This window comes from Hydractinia symbiolongicarpus, chromosome 13, assembly GCF_029227915.1.
Source record: "Hydractinia symbiolongicarpus strain clone_291-10 chromosome 13, HSymV2.1, whole genome shotgun sequence".
Classification (NCBI taxonomy): Eukaryota; Metazoa; Cnidaria; class Hydrozoa; order Anthoathecata; family Hydractiniidae; genus Hydractinia; species Hydractinia symbiolongicarpus.
In genome coordinates this window covers 25,692,312-25,712,384 of record NC_079887.1, presented here as the reverse complement: position 1 = coordinate 25,712,384, position 20,073 = coordinate 25,692,312, and positions in this window count along the sequence as shown.

The window sequence follows — 20,073 nt, the reverse complement described above, 5'->3', positions numbered from 1 at the left end:
AACGATTTTTTAAATTTATATTTTACCACTAAACCCATGAGACTTGTAGTTTTTAAAAATGTTTTCATTTTTGATGACACGCTGAATAAAAGAAGTTTAATCGCCGGCAAACGAAAACCCGCGATTTCCCGTAAATCCCGGTCTCGGCTCGTATAGTCAAATGTTTACAAGGAAAGTACCCAGTGAGTAAACTCATTTCCCTAACGAATTTTTAAATTATTTTTTTCACCACTAAAACGCATGAGACTTGTAGTTTTCAAAAATGTTTTCATTTTTGATGAGACGCTGAATAAAAGAAGTTTAATCGCCGGCAAACGAAAACCTGCGATTTCCCGTAAATCCCGGACTCGGCCCGTATAGTCAAAAGTATACAAAGAAAGTACCCAGGGTGTAAACTCATTTCCCGAACGATTTTTTAAATTAATTTTTCACCACTAAAACGCATGAGACTTGTAGTTTTTAGAAATGTTTTCATTTTTGATGAGACGCAGAATAAAAGAAGTTTAATCGCCGGCAAACGAAAACCCGCGATTTCCCGTAAATCCTGGACTCGGCCCGTATAGTCAAAAGTATACAAGGAAATTACCCAGTGAGTAAACTCATTTCCCGAACGAATTTTTAAATTATTTTTTCACCACTAAAACGCATGAGACTTGTAGTTTTCAGAAATGTTTTCATTTTTGATGAGACGCCTAATGAAAGTTGTTTAATCGCCGGCAAACGAAAACCCGCGATCTCCCGTAAACCCCGGGCTTGGCCCGAATAGTCGAATGTTTACAAAGAAAGTACCCTGTGAGTAAACTCATTTCCAAAACGATTTTTTAAATTATCTTTTCACCACTAAAACGCTTGAGACTTGTAGTTTTCAAAAATGTTTTCATTTTTGATGAGACGCTGAATAAAAGAAGTTTAATCGCCGGCAAACGAAAACCCGCGATTTCCCGTAAATCCCGGACTCGGCCCGTATAGTCAAAAGTATACAAGGAAAGTACCCAGTGCGTAAACTCATTTCCCGAACGAATTTTTAAATTATTTTTTCACCACTAAAACGCATGAGACTTGTAGTTTTCTGAAATCTTTTCATTTTTGATGAGACGCTTAATGAAAGTGGTTTAATCGCCGGCAAACGAAAACCTGCGATTTCCAGTAAATCCCGGCTTGGCCCGTATAGTCAAAAGTATACAAAGATAGTACCCAGGGAGTAAACTCGTTTCCCGAACGATTTTTTAATTCATTTTTTCACCACTAAAACGCATGAGACTTGTAGTTTTCAAAAATGTATTCATTTTTGATGAGACGCTGAATAAAAGAAGTTTAATCGCCGGCAAACGAAAACCTGCGATTTCCCGTAAATCCCGGACTCGGCCCGTATAGTCAAAAGTATACAAAGAAAGTACCCAGGGAGTAAACTAATTTCCCAAACGATTTTTTAAATTATTATTTCACCACTAAAGCCCATGAGACTTATAGTTTTTAAAAATGTTTTCATTTTTGATGAGACGCTGAATAAAAGAAGTTTAATCGCCGGCAAACGAATACCCGCGATTTCCCGTAAATCCCGGACTCGGCCCGTATAGTCAAAAGTATACAAAGAAAGTACCCAGGGAGTAAACTCATTTCCCGAACGATTTTTTAAATTATTTTTTCACTACTAAAACGCATGAGACTTGTAGTTTTTAGAAGTCTTTTCATTTTTGGTGAGACGCTTAATGAAAGTGGTTTAATCGCCGGCAAACGAAAACCTGCGATTTGCCGTAAACCCCGGGCTTGGCCCGAATAGTCGAATGTTTACAAAGAAAGTACCCTGTGAGTAAACTCATTTCCAAAACGATTTTTTAAATTATCTTTTCACCACTAAAACGCTTGAGACTTGTAGTTTTCAAAAATGTTTTCATTTTTGATGAGACGCTGAATAAAAGAAGTTTAATCGCCGGCAAACGAAGACCCGCGATTTCCCGTAAATCCCGGACTCGGCCCGTATAGTCAAAAGTATACAAGGAAAGTACCCAGTGCGTAAACTCATTTCCCGAACGAATTTTTAAATTATTTTTTCACCACTAAAACGCATGAGACTTGTAGTTTTCCGAAATCTTTTCATTTTTAATGAGACGCTTAATGAAAGTGGTTTAATCGCCGGCAAACGAAAACCTGCGATTTCCAGTAAATCCCGGCTTGGCCCGTATAGTCAAAAGTATACAAAGATAGTACCCAGGGAGTAAACTCATTTCCCGAACGATTTTTTAATTCATTTTTTCACCACTAAAACGCATGAGACTTGTAGTTTTCAAAAATGTATTCATTTTTGATGAGACGCTGAATAGAAGAAGTTTAATCGCCGGCAAACGAAAACCTGCGATTTCCCGTAAATCCCGGACTCGGCCCGTATAGTCAAAAGTATACAAAGAAAGTACCCAGGGAGTAAACTAATTTCCCAAACGATATTTTAAATTATTTTTTCACCACTAAAGCCCATGAGACTTGTAGTTTTTAGAAATCTTTTCATTTTTGGTGAGACGCTTAATGAAAGTGGTTTAATCGCTGGCAAACGAAAACCTGCGATTTGCCGTAAATCCCGGACTCGGCCCGTATAGTCAAAAGTATACAAAGAAAGTACCCAGGGTGTAAACTCATTTCCCAAACGATTTTTTAAATTTATATTTTACCACTAAAGCCCATGAGACTTGTAGTTTTTAAAAATGTTTTCATTTTTGATGAGACGCTTAATGAAAGTGGTTTAATCGCCGGCAAACGAAAACCTGCGATTTCCAGTAAATCCCGGCTTGGCCCGTATAGTCAAAAGTATACAAAGATAGTACCCAGGGAGTAAACTCATTTCCCGAACGATTTTTTAAATTATTTTTTCACTACTAAAACGCATGAGACTTGTAGTTTTTAGAAATCTTTTCATTTTTGGTGAGACGCTTAATGAAAGTGGTTTAATCGCCGGCAAACGAAAACCTGCGATTTGCCGTAAATCCCGGACTCGGCCCGTATAGTCAAAAGTATACAAGGAAAGTACCCAGGGAGTAAACTCATTTCCCAAACGATTTTTTAAATTTATATTTTACCACTAAAGCCCATGAGACTTGTAGTTTTTAAAAATGTTTTCATTTTTGATGAGACGCTGAATAAAAGAAGTTTAATCGCCGGCAAACGAAAACCCGCGATTTCCCGTAAATCCCGGTCTCGGCTCGTATAGTCAAATGTTTACAAGGAAAGTACCCAGTGAGTAAACTCATTTCCCTAACGAATTTTTAAATTATTTTTTTCACCACTAAAACGCATGAGACTTGTAGTTTTCAAAAATGTTTTCATTTTTGATGAGACGCTGAATAAAAGAAGTTTAATCGCCGGCAAACGAAAACCTGCGATTTCCCGTAAATCCCGGACTCGGCCCGTATAGTCAAAAGTATACAAAAAAAGTACCCAGGGTGTAAACTCATTTCCCGAACGATTTTTTAAATTAATTTTTCACCACTAAAACGCATGAGACTTGTAGTTTTTAGAAATGTTTTCATTTTTGATGAGACGCAGAATAAAAGAAGTTTAATCGCCGGCAAACGAAAACCCGCGATTTCCCGTAAATCCCGAACTCGGCCCGTATAGTCAAAAGTATACAAGGAAATTACCCAGTGAGTAAACTCATTTCCCGAACGAATTTTTAAATTATTTTTTCACCACTAAAACGCATGAGACTTGTAGTTTTCAGAAATGTTTTCATTTTTGATGAGACGCTTAATGAAAGTTGTTTAATCGCCGGCAAACGAAAACCCGCGATCTCCCGTAAACCCCGGGCTTGGCCCGAATAGTCGAATGTTTACAAAGAAAGTACCCTGTGAGTAAACTCATTTCCAAAACGATTTTTTAAATTATCTTTTCACCACTAAAATGCTTGAGACTTGTAGTTTTCAAAAATGTTTTCATTTTTGATGAGACGCTGAATAAAAGAAGTTTAATCGCCGGCAAACGAAAACCCGCGATTTCCCGTAAATCCCGGACTCGGCCCGTATAGTCAAAAGTATACAAGGAAAGTACCCAGTGCGTAAACTCATTTCCCGAACGAATTTTTAAATTATTTTTTCACCACTAAAACGCATGAGACTTGTAGTTTTCAAAAATGTTTTCATTTTTGATGAGAAGATTAATGAAAGTGGTTTAATCGCCGGCAAACGAAATTCCGCCATTTCCCGTAAACCCCGGACTCGGCCCGCATAGTCAAAAGCATACAAAGAAAGTACCCAGGGAGTAAACTCATTTCCCGAACGATTTTTTAAATTATTTTTTCACCACTAAAACGCATGAGACTTGTAGTTTTCAAAAATGTTTTCATTCTTGATGAGACGCTGAATAAAAGAAGTTTACACGCCGGCAAACGAAAACCTGCGATTTCCCGTAAATCCCGGACTCGGCCCGTATAGTCAAAAGTATACAAAGAAAGTACCCAGTAAGTAAACTCATTTCCCGAACGAATTTTTAAATTATTTTTTCACCACTAAAACGCATGAGACTTGTAGTTTTAAAAAATGTTTTCATTTTTGATGAGACACTGAATAAAAGAAGTTTAATCGCCGGCAAACGAAAACCTGCGATTTCCCGTAAATCCCGGACTCGGCCCGTATAGTCAAAAGTATACAAAGAAAGTACCCAGGGAGTAAACTCATTTCCCAAACGATTTTTTAAATTTATATTTTACCACTAAAGCCCATGAGACTTGTAGTTTTTAAAAATGTTTTCATTTTTGATGAGACGCTGAATAAAAGAAGTTTAATCGCCGGCAAACGAAAACCCGCGATTTCCCGTAAATCCCGGTCTCGGCTCGTATAGTCAAATGTATGCAAAGAAAGTACCCAGTGAGTAAACTCATTTCCCTAACGAATTTTTAAATTATTTTTTTCACCACTAAAACGCATGAGACTTGTAGTTTTCAAAAATGTTTTCATTTTTGATGAGACGCTGAATAAAAGAAGTTTAATCGCCGGCAAACGAAAACCTGCGATTTCCCGTAAATCCCGGACTCGGCCCGTATAGTCAAAAGTATACAAAGAAAGTACCCAGGGTGTAAACTCATTTCCCGAACGATTTTTTAAATTATTTTTTCACCACTAAAACGCATGAGACTTGTAGTTTTTAGAAATGTTTTCATTTTTGATGAGACACTGAATAAAAGAAGTTTAATCGCCGGCAAACGAAAACCTGCGATTTCCCGTAAATCCCGGACTCGGCCCGTATAGTCAAAAGTATACAAAGAAAGTACCCAGGGAGTAAACTCATTTCCCAAACGATTTTTTAAATTTATATTTTACCACTAAAGCCCATGAGACTTGTAGTTTTTAAAAATGTTTTCATTTTTGATGAGACGCTGAATAAAAGAAGTTTAATCGCCGGCAAACGAAAACCCGCGATTTCCCGTAAATCCCGGTCTCGGCTCGTATAGTCAAATGTATGCAAAGAAAGTACCCAGTGAGTAAACTCATTTCCCTAACGAATTTTTAAATTATTTTTTTCACCACTAAAACGCATGAGACTTGTAGTTTTCAAAAATGTTTTCATTTTTGATGAGACGCTGAATAAAAGAAGTTTAATCGCCGGCAAACGAAAACCTGCGATTTCCCGTAAATCCCGGACTCGGCCCGTATAGTCAAAAGTATACAAAGAAAGTACCCAGGGTGTAAACTCATTTCCCGAACGATTTTTTAAATTATTTTTTCACCACTAAAACGCATGAGACTTGTAGTTTTTAGAAATGTTTTCATTTTTGATGAGACGCTGAATAAAAGAAGTTTAATTGCCGGCAAACCAAAACCTGCGATTTCCCGTAAATCCCAGACTCGGCCCGTATAGTCAAAAGTATACAAAGAAAGTACCCAGGGTGTAAACTCATTTCCCGAACGATTTTTTAAATTATTTTTTCACCACTAAAACGCATGAGACTTGTAGTTTTCAGAAATGTTTTCATTTTTGATGAGACGCTTAATGAAAGTGGTTTAATCGCCGGCAAACGAAAACCCGCGATTTCCCGTAAACCCCGGGCTTGGCCCGAATAGTCGAATGTTTACAAAGAAAGTACCCTGTGAGTAAACTCATTTCCAAAACGATTTTTTAAATTATCTTTTCACCACTAAAACGCTTGAGACTTGTAGTTTTCAAAAATGTTTTCATTTTTGATGAGACGTTGAATAAAAGAAGTTTAATCGCCGGCAAACGAAAACCTGCGATTTCCCGTAAATCCCGGACTCGGCCCGTATAGTCAAAAGTTTACAAAGAAAGTACCCAGGGAGTAAACTAATTTCCCAAACGATTTTTTAAATTATTTTTTCACCACTAAAACGCATGAGACTTGTAGTTTTCGGAAATCTTTTCATTTTTGATGAGACGCTTAATGAAAGTGGTTTAATCGCCGGCAAACGAAAACCTGCGATTTCCTGTAAATCCCGGACTCGGCCCGTATAGTCAAAAGTATACAAAGAAAGTACCCGGGGTGTAAACTCATTTCCCGAACGATTTTTTAAATTATTATTTCACCACTAAAGCCCATGAGACTTGTAGTTTTTAAAAATGTTTTCATTTCTGATGAGACGCTGAATAAAAGAAGTTTAATCGCCGGCAAACGAAAACCCGCGATTTCCCGTAAATCCCGGGCTTGGCCCGTATAGTCAAAAGTATACAAAGATAGTACCCGGGGAGTAAACTCATTTCCCGAACGATTTTTTAATTCATTTTTTCACCACTAAAACGCATGAGACTTGTAGTTTTCAAAAATGTTTTCATTTTTGATGAGACGCTGAATAAAAGAAGTTTAATCGCCGGCAAACGAAAACCCGCGACTTCCCGTAAATCCCGGACTCGGCCCGTATAGTCAAAAGTATACAAAGAAAGTACCCAGGGAGTAAACTCATTTCCCGAACGATTTTTTAAATTATTTTTTCACCACTAAAACGCATGAGACTTGTAGTTTTCAAAAATGTTTTCATTTTTGATGAGACGCTTAATAAAAGAAGTTTAATCGCCGGCAAACGAAAACCCGCGATTTCCCGTAAATCCCGGGCTGTGCCCGTATAGTCGAATGTATACAAAGAAAGTACCCTGTGAGTAAACTCATTTCCAGAACGATTTTTTAAATTATTTTTTCACCACTAAAGCGCATAAGACTTGTAGTTTTCAAAAATGTTTTCATTTCTGATGAGACGCTGAATAAAAGAAGTTTAATCGCCGGCAAACGAAAACCCGGAATTTCCCGTAAATCCCGGACTCGGCCCGTATAGTCAAAAGTATACAAAGAAAGTACCCAGGGAGTAAACTCATTTCCCGAACGATTTTTTAAATTTTTTTTTCAACACTAAAACGCATGAGACTTGTAGTTTTCAGAAAACTTTTCATTTTTGATGAGACGCTTAATGAAAGTGGTTTAATTGCCGGCAAACGAAAACCTGCGAATTCCCGTAAATCCCGGGCTTGGCCCGTATAGTCAAAAGTATAAAAAGAAAGTACCCAGGGAGTAAACTAATTTCCCAAACGATTTTTTAAATTATTATTTCACCACTAAAGCCCATGAGACTTGTAGTTTTTAAAAATGTTTTCATTTTTGATGAGACGCTGAATAAAAGAAGTTTAATCGCCGGCAAACGAATACCCGCGATTTCTCGTAAATCCCGGACTCGGCCCGTATAGTCAAAAGTATACAAAGAAAGTACCCAGGGAGTAAACTCATTTCCCGAACGATTTTTTAAATTATTTTTTCACCACTAAAACGCATGAGACTTGTAATTTTAAGAAATCTTTTCATTTTTGATGAGACGCTTATTGAAAGTGGTTTAATCGCCGGCAAACGAAAACCTGCGATTTCCCGTAAATCCCGGGCTTGGCCCGTATAGTCAAAAGTATACAAAGATAGTACCCAGGGAGTAAACTCATTTCCCGAACGATTTTTTAATTCATTTTTTCACCACTAAAACGCATGAGACTTGTAGTTTTCGAAAATGTTTTCATTTTTGATGAGACGCTGAATAAAAGAAGTTTAATCGCCGGCAAACGAATACCCGCGATTTGCCGTAAATCCCGGACTCGGCCCGTATAGTCAAAAGTATACAAAGAAAGTACCCAGGGTGTAAACTCATTTCCCGAACGATTTTTTTATTCATTTTTTCACCACTAAAACGCATGAGACTTGTAGTTTTCAAAAATGTTTTCATTTTTGATGAGACGCTGAATAAAAGAAGTTTAATCGCCGGCAAACGAAAACCTGCGATTTCCCGTAAATCCCGGACTCTGCCCGTATAGTCAAAAGTATACAAAGAAAGTACCCAGGGAGTAAACTAATTTCCCAAACGATTTTTTAAATTATTATTTTACCACTAAAGCCCATGAGACTTGTAGTTTTTAAAAATGTTTTCATTTTTGATGAGACGCTGAATAAAAGAAGTTTAAGCGCCGGCAAACGAATACCCGCGATTTCCCGTAAATCCCGGACTCGGCCCGTATAGTCAAAAGTATACAAAGAAAGTACCAAGGGAGTAAACTCATTTCCCGAACGATTTTTCAAATTATTTTTTCACCACTAAAACGCATGAGACTTGTAGTTTTCAGAAATCTTTTCATTTTTGATAAGACGCTTAATGAAAGTGGTTTAATCGCCGGCAAACGAAAACCTGCGATTTCCAGTAAATCCCGGGCTTGGCCCGTATAGTCAAAAGTATACAAAGATAGTACCCAGGGAGTAAACTAATTTCCCGAGCGATTTTTTAATTCATTTTTCACCACTAAAACGCATGAGACTTGTAGTTTTCAAAAATGTTTTCATTTTTGATGAGACGCTGAATAAAAGAAGTTTAATCGCCGGCAAACGAAAACTTGCGATTTCCCGTAAATCCCGGACTCGGCCCGTATAGTCAAAAGTATACAAAGAAAGTACCCAGGGTGTAAACTAATTTCCCAAACGATTTTTTAAATTATTATTTCACCACTAAAGCCTATGAGACTTGTAGTTTTTAAAAATGTTTTCATTTTTGATGAGACGCTGAATAAAAGAAGTTTAATCGCCGGCAAACGAATACCCGCGATTTGCCGTAAATCCCGGACTCGGCCCGTATAGTCAAAAGTATACAAAGAAAGTACCCAGGGTGTAAACTCATTTCCCGAACGATTTTTTAAATTAATTTTTCACCACTAAAACGCATGAGACTTGTAGTTTTCAGAAATCTTTTCATTTTTGATAAGACGCTTAATGAAAGTGGTTTAATCGCCGGCAAACGAAAACCTGCGATTTCCAGTAAATCCCGGGCTTGGCCCGTATAGTCAAAAGTATACAAAGATAGTACCCAGGGAGTAAACTAATTTCCCGAGCGATTTTTTAATTCATTTTTTCACCACTAAAACGCATGAGACTTGTAATTTTCAGAAATCTTTTCATTTTTGATGAGACGCTTATTGACAGTGGTTTAATCGCCGGCAAACGAAAACCTGCGATTTCCCGTAAATCCCGGGCTTGGCCCGTATAGTCAAAAGTATACAAAGATAGTACCCAGGGAGTAAACTCATTTCCCGAACGATTTTTTAATTCATTTTTTCACCACTAAAACGCATGAGACTTGTAGTTTTCGAAAATGTTTTCATTTTTGATGAGACGCTGAATAAAAGAAGTTTAATCGCCGGCAAACGAATACCCGCGATTTGCCGTAAATCCCGGACTCGGCCCGTATAGTCAAAAGTATACAAAGAAAGTACCCAGGGTGTAAACTCATTTCCCGAACGATTTTTTTATTCATTTTTTCACCACTAAAACGCATGAGACTTGTAGTTTTCAAAAATGTTTTCATTTTTGATGAGACGCTGAATAAAAGAAGTTTAATCGCCGGCAAACGAAAACCTGCGATTTCCCGTAAATCCCGGACTCTGCCCGTATAGTCAAAAGTATACAAAGAAAGTACCCAGGGAGTAAACTAATTTCCCAAACGATTTTTTAAATTATTATTTTACCACTAAAGCCCATGAGACTTGTAGTTTTTAAAAATGTTTTCATTTTTGATGAGACGCTGAATAAAAGAAGTTTAAGCGCCGGCAAACGAATACCCGCGATTTCCCGTAAATCCCGGACTCGGCCCGTATAGTCAAAAGTATACAAAGAAAGTACCAAGGGAGTAAACTCATTTCCCGAACGATTTTTCAAATTATTTTTTCACCACTAAAACGCATGAGACTTGTAGTTTTCAGAAATCTTTTCATTTTTGATAAGACGCTTAATGAAAGTGGTTTAATCGCCGGCAAACGAAAACCTGCGATTTCCAGTAAATCCCGGGCTTGGCCCGTATAGTCAAAAGTATACAAAGATAGTACCCAGGGAGTAAACTAATTTCCCGAGCGATTTTTTAATTCATTTTTTCACCACTAAAACGCATGAGACTTGTAGTTTTCAAAAATGTTTTCATTTTTGATGAGACGCTGAATAAAAGAAGTTTAATCGCCGGCAAACGAAAACTTGCGATTTCCCGTAAATCCCGGACTCGGCCCGTATAGTCAAAAGTATACAAAGAAAGTACCCAGGGTGTAAACTAATTTCCCAAACGATTTTTTAAATTATTATTTCACCACTAAAGCCTATGAGACTTGTAGTTTTTAAAAATGTTTTCATTTTTGATGAGACGCTGAATAAAAGAAGTTTAATCGCCGGCAAACGAATACCCGCGATTTGCCGTAAATCCCGGACTCGGCCCGTATAGTCAAAAGTATACAAAGAAAGTACCCAGGGTGTAAACTCATTTCCCGAACGATTTTTTAAATTAATTTTTCACCACTAAAACGCATGAGACTTGTAGTTTTCAGAAATCTTTTCATTTTTGATAAGACGCTTAATGAAAGTGGTTTAATCGCCGGCAAACGAAAACCTGCGATTTCCAGTAAATCCCGGGCTTGGCCCGTATAGTCAAAAGTATACAAAGATAGTACCCAGGGAGTAAACTAATTTCCCGAGCGATTTTTTAATTCATTTTTTCACCACTAAAACGCATGAGACTTGTAGTTTTCAAAAATGTTTTCATTTTTGATGAGACGCTGAATAAAAGAAGTTTAATCGCCGGCAAACGAATACCCGCGATTTCCCGTAAATCCCAGACTCGGCCCGTATAGTCAAAAGTATACAAAGAAAGTACCCAGGGTGTAAACTCATTTCCCGAACGATTTTTTAAATTAATTTTTCACCACTAAAACACATGAGACTTGTAGTTTTCAAAAATTTTTTCATTTTTGATAAGACGCTGAATAAAAGAAGTTTAATCGCCGGCAAACGAAAACCTGCGATTTCCCGTAAATCCCGGACTCGGCCCGTATAGTCAAAAGTATACAAAGAAAGTACCCAGGGAGTAAACTCATTTCCCAAACGATTATTTAAATTATTATTTCACCACTAAAGCCCATGAGACTTGTAGTTTTTAGAAATGTTTTCATTTTTGATGAAACGCAGAATAAAGGAAGTTTAATCACCGGCAAACGAAAACCCGCGATTTCCCGTAAATCCCGGACTCGGCCCGTATAGTCAAAATTATACAAGGAAAGTACCCAGTGAGTAAACTCATTTCCCGAACGAATTTTTAAATTATTTTTTCACCACTAAAACGCATGAGACTTGTAGTTTTCAGAAATGTTTTCATTTTTGATGAGACGCTTAATGAAAGTTGTTTAATCGCCGGCAAACGAAAACCCGCGATTTCCCGTAAACCCCGGGCTTGGCCCGAATAGTCGAATGTTTACAAAGAAAGTACCCTGTGAGTAAACTCATTTCCAAAACGATTTTTTAAATTATCTTTTCACCACTAAAACGCTTGAGACTTGTAGTTTTCAAAAATGTTTTCATTTTTGAAGAGACGCTGAATAAAAGAAGTTTATTCGCCGGCAAACAAAAACCTGCGATTTCCCGTAAATCCCGGACTCGGCCCGTATAGTCAAAAGTATACAAAGAAAGTACCCAGGGAGTAAACTCATTTCCCAAACGATTATTTAAATTATTATTTCACCACTAAAGCCCATGAGACTTGTAGTATTTAGAAATGTTTTCATTTTTGATGAGACGCAGAATAAAAGAAGTTTAATCGCCGGCAAACGAAAACCTGCGATTTCCCGTAAATCCCGGACTCGGCCCGTATAGTCAAAAGTATACAAAGAAAGTACCCAGGGAGTAAACTAATTTCCCAAACGATTTTTTAAATTATTATTTCACCACTAAAACGCATGAGACTTGTAGTTTTTAGAAATCTTTTCATTTTTGGTGAGACGCTTAATGAAAGTTGTTTAATCGCCGGCAAACGAAAACCTGCGATTTGCCGTAAATCCCGGACTCGGCCCGTATAGTCAAAAGTATACAAAGAAAGTACCCAGGGTGTAAACTCATTTCTCGAACGATTTTTTAAATTATTTTTTCACCACTAAAACGCCTGAGACTTGTAGTTTTCAAAAATGTTTTCATTTTTGATGAGACACTGAATAAAAGAAGTTTAATCGCCGGCAAACGAAAACCTGCCATTTCCCGTAAATCCCGGACTCGGCCCGTATAGTCAAAAGTATACAAAGAAAGTACCCAGGGAGTAAACTCATTTCCCAAACGATTTTTTAAATTTATATTTTACCACTAAAGCCCATGAGACTTGTAGTTTTTAAAAATGTTTTCATTTTTGATGAGACGCTGAATAAAAGAAGTTTAATCGCCGGTAAACGAAAACCCGCGATTTCCCGTAAATCCCGGTCTCGGCTCGTATAGTCAAATGTATACAAGGAAAGTACCCAGTGAGTAAACTCATTTCCCTAACGAATTTTTAAATTATTTTTTTCACCACTAAAACGCATGAGACTTGTAGTTTTCAAAAATGTTTTCATTTTTGATGAGACGCTGAATAAAAGAAGTTTAATCGCCGGCAAACGAAAACCTGCGATTTCCCGTAAATCCCGGATTTGGCCCGTATAGTCAAAAGTATACAAAGAAAGTACCCAGGGTGTAAACTCATTTCCCGAACGATTTTTTAAATTAATTTTTCACCACTAAAACGCATGAGACTTGTAGTTTTCAGAAATGTTTTCATTTTTGATGAGACGCTTAATGAAAGTGGTTTAATCGCCGGCAAACGAAAACCCGCGATCTCCCGTAAACCCCGGGCTTGGCCCGAATAGTCGAATGTTTACAAAGAAAGTACCCTGTGAGTAAACTCATTTCCAAAACGATTTTTTAAATTATCTTTTCACCACTAAAACGCTTGAGACTTGTAGTTTTTAAAAATGTTTTCATTTTTGTGGAGAAGATTAATGAAAGTGGTTTAATCGCCGGCAAACGAAAACCCGCCATTTCCCGTAAACCCCGGACTCGGCCCGCATAGTCAAAAGTATACAAGGAAAGTACCCAGTAAGTAAACTCATTTCCCAAACGAATTTTTAAATTATTTTTTCACCACTAAAACGCATGAGACTTGTAGTTTTCCGAAATCTTTTCATTTTTGATGAGACGCTTAATGAAAGTGGTTTAATCGCCGGCAAACGAAAACCTGCGATTTCCAGTAAATCCCGGCTTGGCCCGTATAGTCAAAAGTATACAAAGATAGTACCCAGGGACTAATCTCATTTCCCGAACTTTTTTTAATTCATTTTTTCACCACTAAAACGCATGAGACTTGTAGTTTTCAAAAATGTTTTCATTTTTGATGAGACGCTGAATAAAAGAAGTTTAATCGCCGGCAAACGAAAACCTGCGATTTCCCGTAAATCCCGGACTCGGCCCGTATAGTCAAAAGTATACAAAGAAAGTACCCAGGGAGTAAACTAATTTCCCAAACGATTTTTTAAATTATTATTTCACCACTAAAGCCCATGAGACTTGTAGTTTTTAAAAATGTTTTCATTTGTGATGAGACGCTGAATAAAAGAAGTTAAATCGCCGGCAAACGAATACCCGCGATTTCCCGTAAATCCCGGACTCGGCCCGTATAGTCAAAAGTATACAAAGAAAGTACCCAGGGAGTAAACTCATTTTCCGAACGATTTTTTAAATTATTTTTTCACCACTAAAACGTATGAGACTTGTAGTTTTTAGAAATCTTTTCATTTTTGGTGAGACGCTTAATGAAAGTGGTTTAATCGCCGGCAAACGAAAACCTGCGATTTGCCGTAAATCCCGGACTCGGCCCGTATAGTCAAAAGTATACAAAGAAAGTACCCAGGGTGTAAACTCATTTCTCGAACGATTTTTTAAATTATTTTTTCACCACTAAAACGCATGAGACTTGTAGTTTTAAAAAATGTTTTCATTTTTGATGAGACACTGAATAAAAGAAGTTTAATCGCCGGCAAACGAAAACCTGCGATTTCCCGTAAATCCCGGACTCGGCCCGTATAGTCAAAAGTATACAAAGAAAGTACCCAGGGAATAAACTCATTTCCCAAACGATTTCTTAAATTTATATTTTACCACTAAAGCCCATGAGACTTGTAGTTTTTAAAAATGTTTTCATTTTTGATGAGACGCTGAATAAAAGAAGTTTAATCGCCGGCAAACGAAAACCCGCGATTTCCCGTAAATCCCGGTCTCGGCTCGTATAGTCAAATGTATACAAGGAAAGTACCCAGTGAGTAAACTCATTTCCCTAACGAATTTTTAAATTATTTTTTTCACCACTAAAACGCATGAGACTTGTAGTTTTCAAAAATGTTTTCATTTTTGATGAGACGCTGAATAAAAGAAGTTTAATCGCCGGCAAACAAAAACCTGCGATTTCCCGTAAATCCCGGACTCGGCCCGTATAGTCAAAAGTATACAAAGAAAGTACCCAGGGTGAAAACTCATTTCCCGAACGATTTTTTAAATTATTTTTTCACCACTAAAACGTATGAGACTTGTAGTTTTTAGAAATGTTTTCATTTTTGATGAGACGCAGAATAAAAGAAGTTTAATCGCCGGCAAACGAAAACCTGCGATTTCCCGTAAATCCCGGACTCGGCCCGTATAGTCAAAAGTATACAAGGAAATTACCCAGTGAGTAAACTCATTTCCCGAACGAATTTTTAAATTATTTTTTCACCACTAAAACGCATGAGACTTGTAGTTTTCAAAAATGTTTTCATTTTTGATGAGAAGAATAATGAAAGTGGTTTAATCGCCGGCAAACGAAAACCCGCGATTTCCCGTAAACCCCGGGCTTGGCCCGAATAGTCGAATGTTTACAAAGAAAGTACCCTGTGAGTAAACTCATTTCCAAAACGATTTTTTAAATTATCTTTTCACCACTAAAACGCTTGAGATTTGTAGTTTTCAAAAATGTTTTCATTTTTGATGAGACGCTGAATAAAAGAAGTTTAATCGCCGGCAAACGAAAACCCGCCATTTCCCGTAAACCCCGGACTCGGCCCGCATAGTCAAAAGCATACAAAGAAAGTACCCAGGGAGTAAACTCATTTCCCGAACGATTTTTTAAATTATTTTTTCACCACTAAAACGCATGAGACTTGTAGTTTTCAAAAATGTTTACATTTTTGATGAGACGCTGAATAAAAGAAGTTTAATCGCCGGCAAACGAAAACCTGCGATTTCCCGTAAATCCCGGACTCGGCCCGTATAGTCAAAAGTATACAAGGAAAGTACCCAGTGCGTAAACTCATTTCCCGAACGAATTTTTAAATTATTTTTTCACCACTAAAACGCATGAGACTTGTAGTTTTCAAAAATGTTTTCATTTTTGATGAGAAGATTAATGAAAGTGGTTTAATCGCCGGCAAACGAAAACCCGCCATTTCCCGTAAACCGCGGACTCGGCCCGCATAGTCAAAAGCATACAAAGAAAGTACCCAGGGAGTAAACTCATTTCCCGAACGATTTTTTAAATTATTATTTCACCACTAAAACGCATGAGACTTGTAGTTTTCAAAAATGTTTTCATTTTTGATGAGACGCTGAATAAAAGAAGTTTAATCGCCGGCAAACGAAAACCCGCGATTTCCCGTAAATCCCGGACTCGGCCCGTATAGTCAAAAGTATACAAGGAAAGTACCCAGTAAGTAAACTCATTTCCCGAACGAATTTTTAAATTATTTTTTCACCACTAAAACGCATGAGACTTGTAGTTTTCCGAAATCTTTTCATTTTTGATGAGACGCTTAATGAAAGTGGTTTAATCGCCGGCAAACGAAAACCTGCGATTTCCCGTAAATCCCGGACTCGGCTCGTATAGTCAAATGTATACAAGGAAAGTACCCAGTGAGTAAACTCATTTTCCTAACGAATTTTTAAATTATTTTTTTCACCACTAAAACGCATGAGACTTGTAGTTTTCAAAAATGTTTTCATTTTTGATGAGACGCTGAATAAAAGAAGTTTAATCGCCGGCAAACGAAAACCTGCGATTTCCCGTAAATCCCGGACTCGGCCCGTATAGTCAAAAGTATACAAGGGAATTACCCAGTGAGTAAACTCATTTCCCGAACGAATTTTTAAATTATTTTTTCACCACTAAAACGCATGAGACTTGTAGTTTTCAGAAATGTTTTCATTTTTGATGAGACGCTTAATGAAAGTGGTTTAATCGCCGGCAAACGAAAACCCGCGATTTCCCGTAAACCCCGGGCTTGGCCCGAATAGTCGAATGTTTACAAAGAAAGTACCCTGTGAGTAAACTCATTTCCAAAACGATTTTTTAAATTATCTTTTCACCACTAAAACGCTTGAGACTTGTAGTTTTCAAAAATGTTTTCATTTTTGATGAGACGCTGAATAAAAGAAGTTTAATCGCCGGCAAACGAAAACCCGAGATTTCCCGTAAATCCCGGACTCGGCCCGTATAGTCAAAAGTATACAAGGAAAGTACCCAGTGAGTAAACTCATTTCCCGAACGAATTTTTAAATTATTTTTTCACCCCTAAAACGCATGAGGCTTGTAGTTTTCAAAAATGTTTTCATTTTTGATAAGAAGATTAATGAAAGTTGTTTAATCGCCGGCAAACGAAAACCCGCGATTTCCCGTAAACCCCGGGCTTGGCCCGAATAGTCGAATGTTTACAAAGAAAGTACCCTGTGAGTAAACTCATTTCCAAAACGATTTTTTAAATTATCTTTTCACCACTAAAACGCATGAGACTTGTAGTTTTCAAAAATGTTTTCATTTTTGATGAGACGCTGAATAAAAGAAGTTTAATCGCCGGCAAACGAAAACCTGCGATTTCTTGTAAATCCTGGACTCGGCCCGTATAGTCAAAAGTACACAAAGAAAGTACCCAGGGAGTAAACTCATTTCCCGAACGATTTTTGAAATTATTTTTTCACCACTAAAACGCATGAGACATGTAGTTTTCAAAAATGTTTTTATTTTTGATGAGACGCTGAATAAAAGAAGATAAATCGCTGGCAAACGAAAACCTGCGACTTCCCGTAAATCCCGGACTCGGCCCGTATAGTCAAAAGTATACAAAGAAAGTACCCAGGGAGTAAACTCATTTCCCAAACGATTTTTTAAATTTATATTTTACCACTAAAGCCCATGAGACTTGTAGTTTTCAAAAATGTTTTTATTTTTGATGAGACGCTGAATAAAAGAAGTTTAATCGCCGGCAAACGAAAACCCGCGATTTCCCGTAAATCCCGGACTCGGCCCGTATAGTCAAAAGTATACAAGGAAAGTACCCAGTAAGTAAACTCATTTCCCGAACGAATTTTTAAATTATTTTTTCACCACTAAAACGCATGAGACTTGTAGTTTTCCGAAATCTTTTCATTTTTGATGAGACGCTTAATGAAAGTGGTTTAATCGCCGGCAAACGAAAACCTGCGATTTCCAGTAAATCCCGGCTTGGCCCGTATAGTCAAAAGTATACAAAGATAGTACCCAGGGACTAAACTCATTTCCCGAACTTTTTTTAATTCATTTTTTCACCACTAAAACGCATGAGACTTGTAGTTTTCAAAAATGTTTTCATTTTTGATGAGACGCTGAATAAAAGAAGTTTAATCGCCGGCAAACGAAAACCTGCGATTTCCCGTAAATCCCGGACTCGGCCCGTATAGTCAAAAGTATACAAAGAAAGTACCCAGGGTGAAAACTCATTTCCCGAACGATTTTTTAAATTATTTTTTCACCACTAAAACGCATGAGACTTGTAGTTTTTAGAAATGTTTTCATTTTTGATGAGACGCAGTATAAAAGAAGTTTAATCGCCGGCAAACGAAAACCTGCGATTTCCCGTAAATCCCGGACTCGGCCCGTATAGTCAAAAGTATACAAGGAAATTACCCAGTGAGTAAACTCATTTCCCGAACGAATTTTTAAATTATTTTTTCACCACTAAAACGCATGAGACTTGTAGTTTTCAAAAATGTTTTCATTTTTGATGAGAAGAATAATGAAAGTGGTTTAATCGCCGGCAAACGAAAACCCGCGATTTCCCGTAAACCCCGGGCTTGGCCCGAATAGTCGAATGTTTACAAAGAAAGTACCCTGTGAGTAAACTCATTTCCAAAACGATTTTTTAAATTATCTTTTCACCACTAAAACGCTTGAGATTTGTAGTTTTCAAAAATGTTTTCATTTTTGATGAGACGCTGAATAAAAGAAGTTTAATCGCCGGCAAACGAAAACCCGCCATTTCCCGTAAACCCCGGACTCGGCCCGCATAGTCAAAAGCATACAAAGAAAGTACCCAGGGAGTAAACTCATTTCCCGAACGATTTTTTAAATTATTTTTTCACCACTAAAACGCATGAGACTTGTAGTTTTCAAAAATGTTTACATTTTTGATGAGACGCTGAATAAAAGAAGTTTAATCGCCGGCAAACGAAAACCTGCGATTTCCCGTAAATCCCGGACTCGGCCCGTATAGTCAAAAGTATACAAGGAAAGTACCCAGTGCGTAAACTCATTTCCCGAACGAATTTTTAAATTATTTTTTCACCACTAAAACGCATGAGACTTGTAGTTTTTAAAAATGTTTTCATTTTTGATGAGAAGATTAATGAAAGTGGTTTAATCGCCGGCAAACGAAAACCCGCCATTTCCCGTAAACCGCGGACTCGGCCCGCATAGTCAAAAGCATACAAAGAAAGTACCCAGGGAGTAAACTCATTTCCCGAACGATTTTTTAAATTATTATTTCACCACTAAAACGCATAAGACTTGTAGTTTTCAAAAATGTTTTCATTTTTGATGAGACGCTGAATAAAAGAAGTTTAATCGCCGGCAAACGAAAACCCGCGATTTCCCGTAAATCCCGGACTCGGCCCGTATAGTCAAAAGTATACAAGGAAAGTACCCAGTAAGTAAACTCATTTCCCGAACGAATTTTTAAATTATTTTTTCACCACTAAAACGCATGAGACTTGTAGTTTTCCGAAATCTTTTCATTTTTGATGAGACGCTTAATGAAAGTGGTTTAATCGCCGGCAAACGAAAACCTGCGATTTCCCGTAAATCCCGGACTCGGCTCGTATAGTCAAATGTATACAAGGAAAGTACCCAGTGAGTAAACTCATTTCCCTAACGAATTTTTAAATTATTTTTTTCACCACTAAAACGCATGAGACTTGTAGTTTTCAAAAATGTTTTCATTTTTGATGAGACGCTGAATAAAAGAAGTTTAATCGCCGGCAAACGAAAACCTGCGATTTCCCGTAAATCCCGGACTCGGCCCGTATAGTCAAAAGTATACAAAGAAAGTACCCAGGGTGAAAACTCATTTCCCGAACGATTTTTTAAATTATTTTTTCACCACTAAAACGCATGAGACTTGTAGTTTTTAGAAATGTTTTTATTTTTGATGAGACGCAGAATAAAAGAAGTTTAATCGCCGGCAAACGAAAACCCGCGATTTCCCGTAAATCCCGGACTCGGCCCGTATAGTCAAAAGTATACAAGGGAATTACCCAGTGAGTAAACTCATTTCCCGAACGAATTTTTAAATTATTTTTTCACCACTAAAACGCATGAGACTTGTAGTTTTCAGAAATGTTTTCATTTTTGATGAGACGCTTAATGAAAGTGGTTTAATCGCCGGCAAACGAAAACCCGCGATTTCCCGTAAACCCCGGGCTTGGCCCGAATAGTCGAATGTTTACAAAGAAAGTAC